Source organism: Equus quagga, chromosome 19 (genome assembly GCF_021613505.1).
Source record: "Equus quagga isolate Etosha38 chromosome 19, UCLA_HA_Equagga_1.0, whole genome shotgun sequence".
In the NCBI taxonomy this organism is placed as follows: domain Eukaryota; kingdom Metazoa; phylum Chordata; class Mammalia; order Perissodactyla; family Equidae; genus Equus; species Equus quagga.
In genome coordinates this window covers 26,411,492-26,426,567 of record NC_060285.1, presented here as the reverse complement: position 1 = coordinate 26,426,567, position 15,076 = coordinate 26,411,492, and the positions used below count along the sequence as shown (strand labels likewise).

At 38.8% G+C, this 15,076-nt stretch overlaps 1 protein-coding gene across 2 annotated transcripts in view; it reads right to left on the bottom strand.

The window, feature by feature from the left end:
* Nucleotides 1-13,038, bottom strand: part of CEP83 (centrosomal protein 83) — a 106,877-nt gene extending 93,839 nt beyond the window's left edge. For both annotated transcript variants that reach the window (XM_046646775.1, XM_046646776.1), the window contains exon 1: nucleotides 12,636-13,038. The gene's annotated coding sequence lies outside the window, so the exon portion shown is untranslated. The remainder of the gene's footprint in view (nucleotides 1-12,635) is intronic.
* Nucleotides 13,039-15,076: the final 2,038 nt, after the last annotated feature.

The following is a 15,076-nucleotide window of genomic DNA, read 5'->3' as shown; positions in this document are numbered from 1 at the left end:
TCAAAAAGGAGATAGAAATTGTTTTTAAAAACGGAACTCCGAAGTCAAAAAAGTATAACTATTGAAATAAAAAACTCACTGGAGGGGCTAAACACCAGACTTGAGATGACAGAAGAAAGAAGCAATGAATCTGAAGATAGATCAGCAGAAAACATCCAGTCTGAAGAAGAGAGAGAAAAAAAACTGAAGAGAAATGAACAGAACTTCATAAATCTGTGGGACAATATGAAGTCTATTGACATACATGAAATGAGAGATCAGAAGAAGTGGAAAGGGGCAGGAAAAAATCTGAATAATGGATGAAAACATCACAAATTTGATGAAAAACATTAAGCTCAGCAAATGCAACACAAAGAGATCAAGACCAAGATACACCACAGTCAAACTGCTGAGAGACAAAAAAAAATCTTAAAAGGAGCAAGAGAAAAATGATGTATCAGATACAGGGGAACAATAATATGATTAACAAGCGGCATCCCATCAGAAATAATGATGTCAGGAAAAAAACAACTTAAATACAGAAAAAGATTAACAAAAAAAGCTCTCAACTAAGAATTCTATACTCAGCAAAACTGTCCTTCAAAAATGACAATGAAATAGACATTCCAGATAAAGACTGAGAGAATTTGTTGCTATCAGACATGTCTTATAAGAAATACTAAAGGAAAACCTTCTGGCTGAAAAAAGGTCACACCAGAAAGCAACAAATTCAAGGAAGAATAAAAGCATGCCACAAATTCTAACTATATAGGTAAATACAAAAGACTAAACATATAATTGTTTGCATTTCTTTTCTTCACTTCTTTTAAAGAAATAAGATTGCAGGGGCTGGCCTGGTGGTGTAGTAGTTAAGTCCATGCACTCTGTTTCAACAGCCCAGGGTTCGCTGGTTCAGATCCTAGGCACAGACCTATACACCACTCACCAAGCCATGCTGTGGCAGCATCCCACATACAAAATAGAGGAAGACTGGCACAGATGTTAGCTCAGTTACAATTTTCCTCAGGTGGGAAAGAAAAAGAGGAAGATTAGCAACAGATGTTAGCTCAACACCATCTGCCTCACCAAAAAAAAAAAGAAAGAAGACTGCATAAAGCAATAACCAAAGCATTGTGGTGTTGGGTTTATAATATGCATAGCTGTAACATACGTGATGATAGCACAAAAAAGGAAGAGGAAAAGCATATAGGAGCAAAATTGCTATAATTTACCAGAATTAATTTAGCATTTTTCTGAAGGAGACTATAATAAGTTAAAATGCATATTAGAATCCCTAGAGCAACCCCTATGAAAATAACATTACAGTAAAAAATCAAAAACAAAGGAATTAAAATGGTACACTAAAAAATATTTAACACAAAATCAGGAAAAGAGGAAAAAATGAGACAAATAGAAAACAACAAAACAGCAGATGTAAATCCAACAATACCAACAATTACATTAAATGTGCATGGACTAAATATTCCCATTCAAAAGGTAGAGAATGTAAGACTGCACTAAAAAAACACAAGACCCAATTATATGCTGTCTACAAGAGACACATCTTAGATTCAAAGACATAAATATGTTAAAACTAAAAGGGTAGAAAAGAAAATACACCATGCAAACGGTAACCTAAAAAAAACTAGGTTGCCATGACAACTCATGATTGCCATGTACAGTATGTTCAGAGTTAGATAACTCCTCATTGTAAACAAGCTGTGTTAACTGCCCAGGGCAACTCTTATAAATCAACCTAACGTTTGTAAAAAAAAAAAAAAAAAACTAGGGTAGCTATAGTACCAAGATAAAATAAAATGTAGACAATAAATATTACTAAAGACTAATAAGGATATTTCATAACGATAAGATGATCAGTACATCAGGAAGATAAAACAATTATACCCGTATATGGATCTAACAACAGAACTCCAAAAGACATGAAGCAAAAAGTGGAGGTAATTAAAAAGAGATATAGACAATTCAACAAAAGTAGTTGTAAAGTACAATCACTGATAGAACACAGCAGAAAATCTGCAAGGATATAAAGGACTTACCAACACTATCAATGAACCTAATGTAACTAACAGGACACCCCAAAATTGCAGAATACACATTCTTTTCAAACACAAATTAAACATTCTCCGTGATACACCATATGCTGGGCCACAAAACAAGTCTCAAGAAATTCAAAAATATTGAAATCATTAAAAGTGCATTATCTAATCACAATGAAATTAGAGATCCATAACAGAAAGAAATCTGAGAACAGTCCCAAATATTGGTAAATTCAACAACACACTTCTAAATAACCCACGGATCAAATAAATCACAAGGAAAAGTTTTTAAATATATTTTGAATTGGATGAAAACAAAAGAAGCATATCAAAATGTATGGAATGTAGTTAAAGCAGTGCTTAGAGGAAAATTTACAGCTTTAAACACATATCAGAGAAGAAGAAAGGTCTCAAATCAATAATCTAACCTTCCAGCTTAGGAAACTAGGTGGGGGGAAAAGCACACTACGCCCAAAGCAAGCAGAAGAAAGGGAAAAAATAATATTAGAGTGGAAAACAATGGAATAGAAAATAGAAAAGTCAATGACATAAAAAGTTGGTTCTTTGAAAAGACCAACAAAATTGAGAAACTCTCAATTCACCAAGAAGAGAAAAAGATATAAATTACCACAATAAAGAATGAAAGAGGGAACATCATTACTAACCTTGCAATAATTTTTAAAACTATAAAAAATATGAACTTTATATCAACAAATTACACTTATATAAATGGACAAATTCCTAGAAACACCAAAGTTATCAAAACTCAAGAAGAAACAGAAAATCTGAATAGAACTATAATAAGTGAGGAAACTGAACTAGTAAGTAAAAATCTTCCCACAAAGAAAAGCCCAGGTCCACATAGCTTTACTGATGAATGCTATCAAATAAGGAAGTAACAGCAATCCTTTGGAAACTATTTCAGAAAAAAACAGAGAAGGAAAAACCATGCAACTGCTTCTATGAGGCCAGCGTTGCCCTGATACCAAAGCTAGACAAAGGCATCAAGAGAAAAGAAACCAACTGACTAATATCCCTCATGAACAGACACAAAATTCCTTAACAAAATTTAGGAAAACCAAATTCAGCAACAAGAATAAAAGATTATACAGCCTAACTAAGTGAAAATCATCCCAGGAAAACAGGGTTGGGTTAACTTCTGAAAATCAATTAATGTAATATACCACACTAATAGAATAAAGGGAAAAAACCATATGATCATCTCATTGGATGCAGGGGAAATAACCTGACAAAATCCAACACCCACTCATGATGAAAAACTCTCAACAAACTAGGAACATAAGAACATTTCCTCAACCTAATAAATGATATCTACAGAAAACTTAGAGCTAACATCATACTTAACAGTTGAAATCTGCATAATTTCCCCTTAAGACTAAGAGCAAAGCAATGCATGCTTAACACTTCCATTCAACATCTTACTGGAGTGCCTAGCCAATGCAATAAGGCAAAAATGAGTGACAGAATGTATTAACATTCAAATTGGAAAGAAAGAATTGTTTTTTTAATAGACACAATCACCTATGTAGAAACAATATACAAAAGTTGCATTTCTATATGCTAGTAACAAACAATCTAAAAATCAAATTATGAACACTCCATTCCCAACAATATCATCAAATCTCAGGAATAAATTTAACAAAAGAAGTGCAAGATTTATATATTGAAAACTAAAGGGGCCAGCCCAGTGGCTCAGTGGTTAAGTGGGCACATTCCATTTTGGCGGCCCGGGTTTCGTCAGTTCAGATCCCGGTTGTGGACATGGCACCACTTGGCAGGGCATGCTGTGGCAGGCGTCCCACATATAAACTAGAGGAAGATGGGCACGGATGTTAGCTCAGGGCCAGTCTTCCTCAGCAAAAAGAGGAGGATTAGCAGCAGATGTTAGCTCAGGGATAATCTTCCTCAAATAAATAAATAAATAAATAAATAAATAAATGAAAATAAAAATAAATAATGTTTAAAAAAAGAAAACTAAAAACACTGTTGAGAGAAAGATCTAAATAATGGAGAAACATTACATGTGCATGGATTGAAAGACTCAATTAAGTTAGCAATTCTTCCCACATTGATTTATGGATTCAATGCAAACTCTATCAAAGCACAGCAAGTATTTTTTGTAGAAACTGACAAACTGATCCTAAATTTTACAGGTAAATGGAAAAGATCTAGAATCACTTTTGAAAAAGTCAAATTTACACTACCCATTTTGAAATTTCCTGTAACACTACGGTAATCAAGACAGTGTGGTATTGGAGTAAGGCCATGAATACAGATAAACGGAACAGAATTGAGACTCTAGAAATAAACTTTTACATTATAGGCAACTGATTTTTTTTACAAAGGTACCAATACAATTTAAGGGGAAAAAATAGCCTTTTTAACAAATGGTACTAGGACAACTTGGCATCCACTTGGCACAAAAAATAAAAGAACTCAGACCTTTTCTTACCCCACACACAAAGTTAATTGAATCTGGATCCTGGATCTAAAGGAAGGAGCTAAAAGAAAACACAGGAGAAAAATCTTTGTGACCTTGGATTAGGCAAAAAGTTCTTGAACACAACATCAAAAGCATAAACCATAAAAGAAAAAAATAATAAATTTGATTTGATTAAAAACTTTTGCACTTCAAAGACACCAGTTAAGAAAAAATAAGCCACAAACTGGGAGAAAGTCTTGGTAAACAGAAAAGTTTTTATTCAGAATATATAAAGAATTTTTACAATCCAATTGTAAGACAAAAAACCAGCTAAAAAACGGGTAAGACTTCAACAGACATTCCACCAAAGACTTATAAATGGCTAATAAGCATATGGAAAGCTCAACATCATTTATGTTTAGGGAAATGCAAATTAAAATCACAATGAGACACTACTAGACACCCAGTAAGAATAGTATAAATCAAAAAGACAGATGATACCAAGTGCTGATGAGAACGTGAAGAAACTGGAACATTTGCACATTTCTGGTAGGAATGAAATTGGTATAGTCACTTTCGAAAACATTTTGGCAGTTTCTTAAAAGGTTAAAAACAAACTCTGAACTATTGACTCACAACACTTTTAACACCAAATGTGTGGGTTTTTTCCTCATACCAACCAATTCTCCAACTTTTTCCAGTTCTCTATCCACTGAGTGTCCTAAAATTTAACTAACTCTGACACCAACTATCCAGATTTAGTGCAGACCCCACAAGTTATGGGCTCAGTCCCACATAACTGCTCCCACTTCAAACACCAGTCACAAGTCCCAGGCTGCCAACTGCACTTCTGACCAACTGGCTATAAATCAGGGGTTCCCATAACCCCCTCCCCAGGTTTCATAATTTGCTAAAATGGCTCACAGAACTCAAGCAAACAGTTTACTTACTATTACTGATTTATTATTAAGGATATAACTGAGGAACAGCCAAATGGAAGAGACACGCATAGTACAAAGTATGGGGGAAGGGGTGCAGTTTCCATGCCCTCTATCTGGGAGTGCCACTCTCCCAGCCCCTGTGTTCATCTATTCAGAAGCTCTTGGAATCACATTGTTCAAGAGTTTTCATAGAGGTCTAGTTTCCCTCCTTGCTTCCCAGAGGTCAGTGGGTATGGCTGAAAGTTCCAACTCTCTCATCCGTTGCTCTTTCTGGTGCCCAGCCCTATCTGAGGCTAGCTAGGGACCCCTCCTAAGTCACTTCACCAGCATATGCTTATGTCTGATCAAAAGGGGCTCATTATGAATAACCAAAGCCACTCCTTACCACTCAGGGAATCACAAGGGTTTTAGGAGCTCAGCATCAGCAACCAGGGACAAAGACCAAATATATCATACCCTCAACTTTACCATCCAACTCAGCAATTTCACCCCTAGGACTCTATCCAATAGAGATGTGTGGGGGGGTTGGAATTGGCAACCCCAAGATATGTCTCTTTGGCATGAGGATTATTTTGGGCTGGTTGCTTTTAAAAACTGCAGCCATGAGAGGAACTCTGAAACATACAAGTTACCCTTGGTAAGAGATATTTATATTTGTAAGGGAAATCTCCATCTGTAAAGGTGTCTCCCTCTCTACCAGAAAGAAGGGGGGATGACTTTATCTCTAAAAACTCTTATCAATGCGGAAGGCAAGGACTTAAATCTGCATATTAACCTTACTCTTGTTTACTGTGCTTGTCAGGTAATCTCCCATAACTCACTCCCCCACCCCCAACATCCTCCTTTGTAGCTGAAGATGGTATTTAAGATGAGAACCTCTGCCATTTGGGTGAGTTGCTCAGTTTTCCTGAGTGTCTCCCATGTATACATGTTATAAAGCTTTGTTTAATTTTCTCCTGTTATTCTGCATGTGAATTTAATTCGTGGCCTAGTCAGAAGGACCTAGAGTGAGTAGAGGAAATGTCTTCCTCCCATACAGCTGAAAACATATGTTCACGCAAAGACTTACACAAATCTTCATGGCAGCATTATTCATAAGAGCAAAAAAGTGGAAACAATCCAAATGGCCATCAACTGATGAATGAATAAAATATGACATATCTATACAAGAGAATACTATGCAGCAATAAAAAAAAACACAATACTGCTACATGGATGAACATCAAAATATTAAGTGAAAGAAGCCAGGGGCAAAAGACTACTATATTTTTTATTCCATTTATATGAAACACCCAGAAAAGACAAATTTATAGAGACAGAAAGCAGATAAGTGGTTGGCTGGGGTGGGAATTGAACTGACTGCAAACAAGCTTGAGAGAATTCAGGGAAGGGAGCATTACTGAAAATGTTCTTAAATTGCCTTGCAATGGTTGTACAACTCTATATATTTACTAAAAAATCACTGAATTGTATGCTTACAATGAATGATTTTTCTTTTGTTTTTTTTTTTACGGGCAGCTCTTCCTTCCAGAGCAAGTCCTGGGTCTTTACCCAGGATCCAACTAGACTGAAAAGAAGTCCACTTTTAATAGCTTTCTTTCTTTGTTTTTTTTCAAGATTGGCCCTGAGTTAACATCTGTTGCCACTCTTCCTCTTTTTTTTTCCTCCCCAAAGCCCCAGTACATAGTTGTATATCCTAGTTGTAGGTCACTCTAGTTCTTCTATGTGGGATGCCACCATAGCATGGCTTGATGAGTGGTGCGTAGGTCCGCGCCCAGGATCCGAACCAGCAAAGCCTGGGCCACCAAAGCGGAGTGCATCAACTTAAACACTTAGCCATGGGGCTGGCCCCCCAATGAGTGACTTTTATAGTATGTAAATTATACCTCAATAAAGCTGTTAAAAAGGGGGTGGGTAGAAGAGAGAAGTTATCTCTTCTGAACTTCGGAAAATGTGATGATTGAACTGCTGTATCAAGGCGACGTTCAAAGGATGGCCAACCAAAAACAAAGAATACAGGTTCTTAACAATGTCACTGAGCCGCTGATTTGACAATCCTAGAACCACCTATTTGAAGACTTCTAATATGTGGATAAAATTTCCTTCTTAAGGTTAAAAATAAAAGATTATGAAAGTTCTGAGGGATACAAGAAAATGTTCATTTCATCGCAGAAAATTTGGAATGTCATCCATATAGGAAGGCATCAAGAAAAAGGAAGAAATTCTGGTGGATCTTGAAGGATAAAAGAATTTGATGGGGAGGGGGAGAAGAGGAGGGAAAAGGGGTATATCGTTCAGGAGAACAGTCTGTAACAATGAAACAAATTAAAATTAACATTTACGGAGTACCCACTATGACTGAGTCAAGCATTACAACATATATCTTTTAAGCCATTATGACTCTTGAGAAAAAAGTATCATTTTATACATGAAGACAATGAGAACCCCAAACTAAGTGATCCAAAAAGTCAAGCAGCCAGTAAAATGGTGGAGGCAAGATTCTAACCTTCTATTCCAGGACTCAGGGTCCAAAATACATACTCTTTCCTCTATGTTATGACGCTAACCAAAGATGTGAGCTATCCCCATTTGAAAGTTCAGGTCTTTATAGAGCACATTTTTGTAGGGATGGGTTTACATTTATAGTGCTACACAATGCTTCTTGACCAACAACCTCCATTTAATCAACAAACTAAATGTGATACGCATTTCTGTCTTAGCTTCCAAGACTCTACCATTTTCTGATTTTCTTCCCTACTTTCTCCACCTACCCATTATATGCGATATTCACTAGCCCTTTTCTGGTTCTACACACTCTCCCTAGGAGTCTCATCTATACTCAGGATCTGAACTACTACCACTATTGCTGATGATGTCTGACTTTGTTTCTCCAATTCAGAAAAACTTCTTCCCAGTCTTCCTTGACTGATTAACTCCCTCCAGGCCAGGTTGAATACTTCCCTGCACATTCTCAGATTACAGTTACATAATTCTAATGAGGCATTCCTCAATCGTAGGGTACTGTCTGCAGTTCTAGATCATATGTCCTTCCTACATGCCCCCAGAACACACCTTTATTTATCTTTATGGCTCTTCCTATGTTATATTACAAATAACTATACATTTCTCCAGACAAGAAGCTGCTTGAGACTTGGCACTATGTCTTATTCACAGTCTCCTCAGTACCTCGCAGAGTACAAGACAAATAATAGACACTCAAATATTAACTAAACCAACAAACAGGAGAAATAAAATTTGCTTTAAATTGGAAGCATACGATTTCTGAAAGACACCTTCAGGAATTTATTTTTTCAAATGAGAGAATAAGCCAAGAAAGTTTAAATGACTAACTCAGCCAAACCTTGGTCTCTGGAATCAAAATTCTCTTCCCACAAAATCATGGTGCCTGTTAATTCATGCTTACTGATCTAAGGTTTCCATGAAGCTCCAGTAGTAACATAAAAATGTTAGTTAGAGAAAAACCATTTCAACTTCATCCTCCTCAGCTCTGGCTGGCTCTATCAGTTGTGGAGAACTCTGATGTTAATTATTACTTAATAGCTTTTCTGCCCAGAATAACCTTTAATTGAACCAATCTTTTCACATATCCTTCACACACACTGTAATTCAATAGATATTTATTATGCATCTCTATGTGACAATGTGTAAGAAGTTATAATTTGCCAGCACTACAAAAAATATATACTTAATTATATTGTATGCCTTTTAACAATACTTCAGATGTCTGCCTTAAACCAAAATGTAATTCATCTGAGAAAGACAGACTGAATGTGAACACTAGAGATAGGCACTGCAACTTCATCAGGAAAATCCCCATAGTCCAATGCTAATGTTTTCGATGGTTGCTGTGTTATACTGCAATTGTGTTCCTGGGCAACAACTCAGAAGCTAGGACAGCAAGCTCTCTAAGAAATAACTGAATCAAACCAAGATTTATAAAAGACTCTGAGACTCAACTTCCCTTTTTTATATCTTTAACTGAAGAAACTCTTTGTTGTAAGCATCAGATCCAGGATTTACAGCCAGACTATAAAAATTACCTCGCATTTATTTAAAGACATTGTGAGAGTGACAGACGCTTTCCAAAAGAGAATGGCTAGGTTTAGGTTCCTCCTAACTCTAGGAATTTTAATCCAAAAGTAATCTGAAGTTACAACATACAAAAGTAAATAACTGGGCACTTTCTGACTTTCTTATTTCTTCCTGGATTACATCTTGGTTAAACTAAAAAAGAAAAAAAACTAGTGCTAGACTACACAGTCTGTGATCTCCGATGACCCAGACAGGCAGTCCTGGTGAAAAAATATAAAACTTAACAGAACTGCTAATTTATTATGAGGGCCATAAAAGTAGTGACATAATTTCATAAATTAAGTCTTGACCTGGTAAAACGCACAATAGAAAAGGGTCAAATGGGAAGATAGGGAGAAAGGCACAGGAGGAGAGAGGGAGGAAGAAAGGGAGGGGGAGGGGGAGAGGGAGGAAAGAGGTGGGAAGCGTTTTTAAAACTAAGATTCTAAGGAAGAAACACTTATTGAGCAACTTTTATTTGGAAGAAACTAAGGATAATATCTGGTGTCCTGCCCTTAAGGAGCTTAAAATCTAGTTAAGAAGATTAGGCAAACACAGAAATGATAAAACAATACAACGTAAAGTGTAAGTATCAAATGAGTATGACTAACAAATACACACTATAGGATTTCAGAGGTGAAGGAGTTCAGAACACGTCACCTCAAAATACGCTGTTTTGGTATATCGATTATTTTGACTTGAAGGCACTTGAGAACCAGCAAGTACGAGAGGGGAACTCTCACCCTAGTTTTTCTTCCTGAAGAACCAGGAGATAAAACTCTAACATGAAAGGTGTCCTCCTTGTACCAGGAGGAACGAGGACTGAGGACTTTTTATCACCAGAGACAGGGAATTGAAGCCCAGAAACCTGTACAAACCTTGTGAAACCTTTATCTTCCTAGTAACTCCTCCATAATTTACTACTCCTAGCCCAAACCCCTTTGTCTTGTCAATTTTTCACAAATTTATGGTTTCTTTGTCTGAACGATATAAAAGCTTTCTCCTCTGGTCACTTCTTCAGGTCTTCATTCTCCTGTGAAGGCCCCCATGAACATGTAAAAATTTTTAAAACCTTGTATGCTTTTCTTCTGATAATCTGTTTTATGTCAACTTAGGTCCAGCCAGAGACCCTAAAAGGGTGAGGAATTTTTCCTCCTCTACAGAGGTCATGGTGGAGTTGAACTTTATAGAAAAGGTACAGTTTAGATTTTAGGAATGAAGGGAAGAAATCAAGTCAGGTAGGTAGAACGACATGAAGACTGCTAAGGAAGGGTGAAAGCGCATAGTAGGTTTAGAGGACAGAGAAGAAACCAGTCTGGTCAGAGCAGAGCTTTTCCATAAAGAACATAAATTTGAAAAGGCAGAGTGAGAAGAGATTTTGAGGGTTTCCGATTAAGAAATGGGAACTTTAATCAGCAGGAAAGAATACTTCCGGAAATGTTTTACATAGATACACGCATTCCCTAAAAGTACATACAGATTAGACAATTTGAGAAAATTACTTACTGAACCTAATACATTATGCATGACAAAGTTAAAATAAAACTCATTTACTTTAGGCATAGACAGTACCTAGAAAAACACACACACCAAGAATTCTGACAATTCACTAATCTTTCTGTTAAGATTTCATTCTTCTAAGCTTCTTGAATTAGAAATTCCCAGGACAAAATGCTGACTTCTGATTACTAAGGATTTTATCACGCAACATGAGTCATTCTTGATTTTTCTTCTTCTCTGCTTGTCTTGCCCAATTCTTGAACATTTCATTACTTCAACATCAGCATATGGGCAAGAAAAAGGGGGAGGGGACTAAATGAAGTCTACAGACTTTTGCAATATAGTAAGGGCATGACGTAAAGAACATTAAACTTCAAGTTCCAATTCCCATTACTGACAGTTTGATTTCAAAGAAGTCATTCAGTCTCACAGCGTCTCAAATGTTCCCATCTACTCTCCTACTACCTGAAAGGTTACTGCATTCAAAATATCATGAAAAAGTGCTTGGAAGACTATCTGCGCAAATTATATCATTAAGGGTTCAATGGGAGGAGAAAAAGTGAAGTTATTGCCTAAACCAAGGCTTAAAAACCACCTGTGGCCAATCAGTGTTTCAATCTCCCAGCGCTCTGTGTAACCCTAAATGGGTATAACTCTATTATTTGAGAAAATTCCTGAATATAGCCTGGTTAGAAAAGAAAATACTCCAAAGAAGGGGAGTATCCGACATACTCTGTCCTAAATAACCAAAGGGTAAGTCAAAACTATTTGCAACTCTCTGGAGAGTCCTGTGTGACACTGAAATTTAAAGCATTCTAATAATTCTAAACAAAAAAAGAGTTTGAATCCAAACAATACAAAAGGTGAGTATTAACTGTAACCACCTACAGGCTTAACTTATGAATTTAGAGAATTCTGAATCCAGATAATTGTAGGAGAAACACACTTAATTATATCCTAGTTGAACACTGGGCTTGTTTACGGAGATGTTGCTTGGTAACAAGCATTAAGAACACACTCAGTTTAGACCTACTCGAGCATTTTGTGCCCATATTCTGAACACATTATGCACTATTAAGAACAAGTTTCTTGTCACCCTAGACGTCTTTGAGATTTTATTCAAACAGTTTCATCATTACAATTAATGTGACCAAAGGCTTTTAAAATACTTGGCAGTGAGCACCTTTATGAGCTAAGTGCCCATTTATTATGGTCAAACGCTGGACACTAAGGATTAATCAAAGTGTCCACTTAAGCCCGGCATTCATTTACATTTCCTAGTCTGTAATGACGGCCAACATCACTATCCAAGCTGTCTTCAGGGTCAAGGAAAACGGTGGCACAGCTTTTTCATCACAAACTCAACTGGAGGTACCAGACGCTGAGCCAGTCACTAAACTCCCTACGAGCACCGCGCCGGAGGGCATCCGAGAGCTCCACCGAGAGTTTCACGTGCATTTCAGGGGCTCCAGGACACGTCGCAAAGCCTCCTTTTCTAACACCCGTTCCAATTATTTCACAAGAAAAATAACAAAAAAAGAATTCAAGGGCCAGTTGTGAAGGGAAAAAAAGGTCTTCCAAAACAGGGACCAGACAGCGTCCCCACAGAGAGAGGCTACGTACCAGACTCCCACACGGTCCTTGCAACTTGCGCACAGAAAACTTAACAGGGACCGGGGTTCTGGCCGCACTCGCCGCCGGGGGTCGCCTCCACTGCTCCAGCCGCCGGCACCCACTGACCTCGCCTCGCGGGGGCATGGGGGCCAAGAGCGCCGGGCCCCGCCGCGGGTGCTGGCCCAGCCCGCTCGCCCGGCGCGGTGCCAGCGGCCGCTCGCGGCGCACGCTGAGGAGGAGGAGCTGGAGGCGGACAGGGCCGAGCGCGCCCCTGGGGCTCCGGACCCCGGGCCCGGCTGAGTATCCCGCGAGAGCTCCGAGGGCCAGAGGGCGGCGGCGCAAGCGGAAAGCCCCGCTCCTCCTCGGGGGTCCGGCTTGCCAAGGGGTCCGCCACCCTTCACGCTCCCGGAGCGGACTCGGCCGCTAGACCCGAAGGCGCGCGAAGCAGGAAGTCCCACCCCCACGCCGACGTCACGGACGCCGCGGACGCCGCGGACGCCGGAGGCCGTTAGAGGGAGGAGGAGAAGGAGCAGAGGCGGGAGTGGCGAGCCTGCACTGGTGCGAGACGGCCCTGGGGGACGCAGACTTCCCTTGAGCCGGGCCGGCCCTCGCTCCAGGGAGCCAGGTGACGCGCGCTGATGTCCCTCGCCTTCTCCAACGCAGTGTCTCGAGGGCTTCCCCCATTTCACGCTTCTCCTTCCCTTGGCCGGCCCTTGCCACCCTCTTCCTTGTTTTGAGGGCCCCGATGGTGGTCCTGCCGGCACCCCGTCTGCCTTCGTGCCCGACCGTGCAGAATTTTTGTGTCCCAAAGTCTCCTGCCCACGAGTGGGGAGTCTGCTCCGCTGCCGCGAGGAAGCAGCCGGCTGGGGCCCGTCCCTCCTGCTCCAAACCTCATCGCGCCGCGGCCGCAGGTTCAGGGCCCGCCCGGGGAACGTGGTAAACCATTTGTCTTCAGTTTGTAAACTAGGGTTGGAAAGAAGGGACTAGCTTTTGAGAGCGTCAGTTGGATGCCAAAAGCTGAAACAAGAAAGGGTTTCACTCTTTCAGAGTAGGTGGTAGAAGAGGTAGGCACCCTCCCTTCCCCCAGCGTTTGTTCGGTGCCTTGGTTATGATTCACACTGTGTTGTGAAGCGCAGCTTATTTTTACCCCTGAAGTTAACATTTTCGGGCTCTAGTTATGATTAGAAAAACAGACATGACCTCTTTTGTTGAAATGAGGAAAGAGGAACCTTTAGATGGGACAGTGGTAATGGCGTGTTGATGGATGGATCAGATAGACGTGGGAGATGGATGAGTGAACAGAATATAGAATCCAGAAATAAACTGCTGTGTATGGATGAGTGTTTAATATCATAATAGCTTACATTTGCTGAGCACTTACGTGTCAAGTACTGGAGCACTTCTTCAGGTGGTGTTATTTAACCTTCTGTAAGATAGGTACAATTACTATCTCGATTTTTACAATGTTCCCTAGAGCCCTTACTGATAAGGGTGGAAGCCAGGCAGTCTAATTCTAGAAATCTCAGTGGTAATCAGTAAACTATACGTTACAAATCATTGGTCAGTGGGAAGAAGCTTTACATCTATCTCATTTCTCAAATAAATACCAGATGGAGAGTTTAAATGTAAAGAATAAAACCATAAAAATACTACCAAAAATGGAGGTATCTTTAAAATCTTGAGTGAGAGAGGCCTTTTCTAAGTATGAAACAAGAACCAGAAACCATAAAAGAAAAAATTAGTAAAAATTAACCTCATAAAGATTGTAATCTTCTACACACAAAATCGGAACACAAATAATGAACCAGTGGAAAATAAATTGGTATCATGTAGAAGAAGAGGGAAAAATATTCCTAATATACGAAAGGCTCATAGCATATCAATTTTAAAACTTAACACCACAATAAATAAAATTGGCAAAGGATATCAAGAGGACATTCCTAAACCAAGAAGAACCAACGTCTAATTAACAAATGAAAAGATGTTCTACTTCCAAGCAGATCCTTTTCATCTATCAGTGCAGGTAGGGGTATGGGGATACAATTAACACTACTGGTGTGAAGTTGAAGTTGGTACAACCTTATTTACTAAAATTTAACATCAGCATTAGCCTTTGCCCCAACAATCTCATTTCCTAGTCATTCTCTCTAAGAAAAATAACCAAAAAAACAGATTCACAAGGATGTTCGTCACTCCCTTTTTTAATTAAAGGGGCTTCTAGAAATAACATAAGTACCATCACTGTGTGTGTGTGTGTGTGTGTACATATACACACACACGCACACATCTTTTTTCTGCCGTATGTTATGTATTTTTTCCCCTGATTGATTATTTGTCATCTACTTTATTTTTGTGTACAAAAGTCTTAATGTAGACAAAATGCTAATAGAATTATACACATATTAAAGGGATAGTTTTAACAACTTTATGCAATAAATTCAACAACTTAA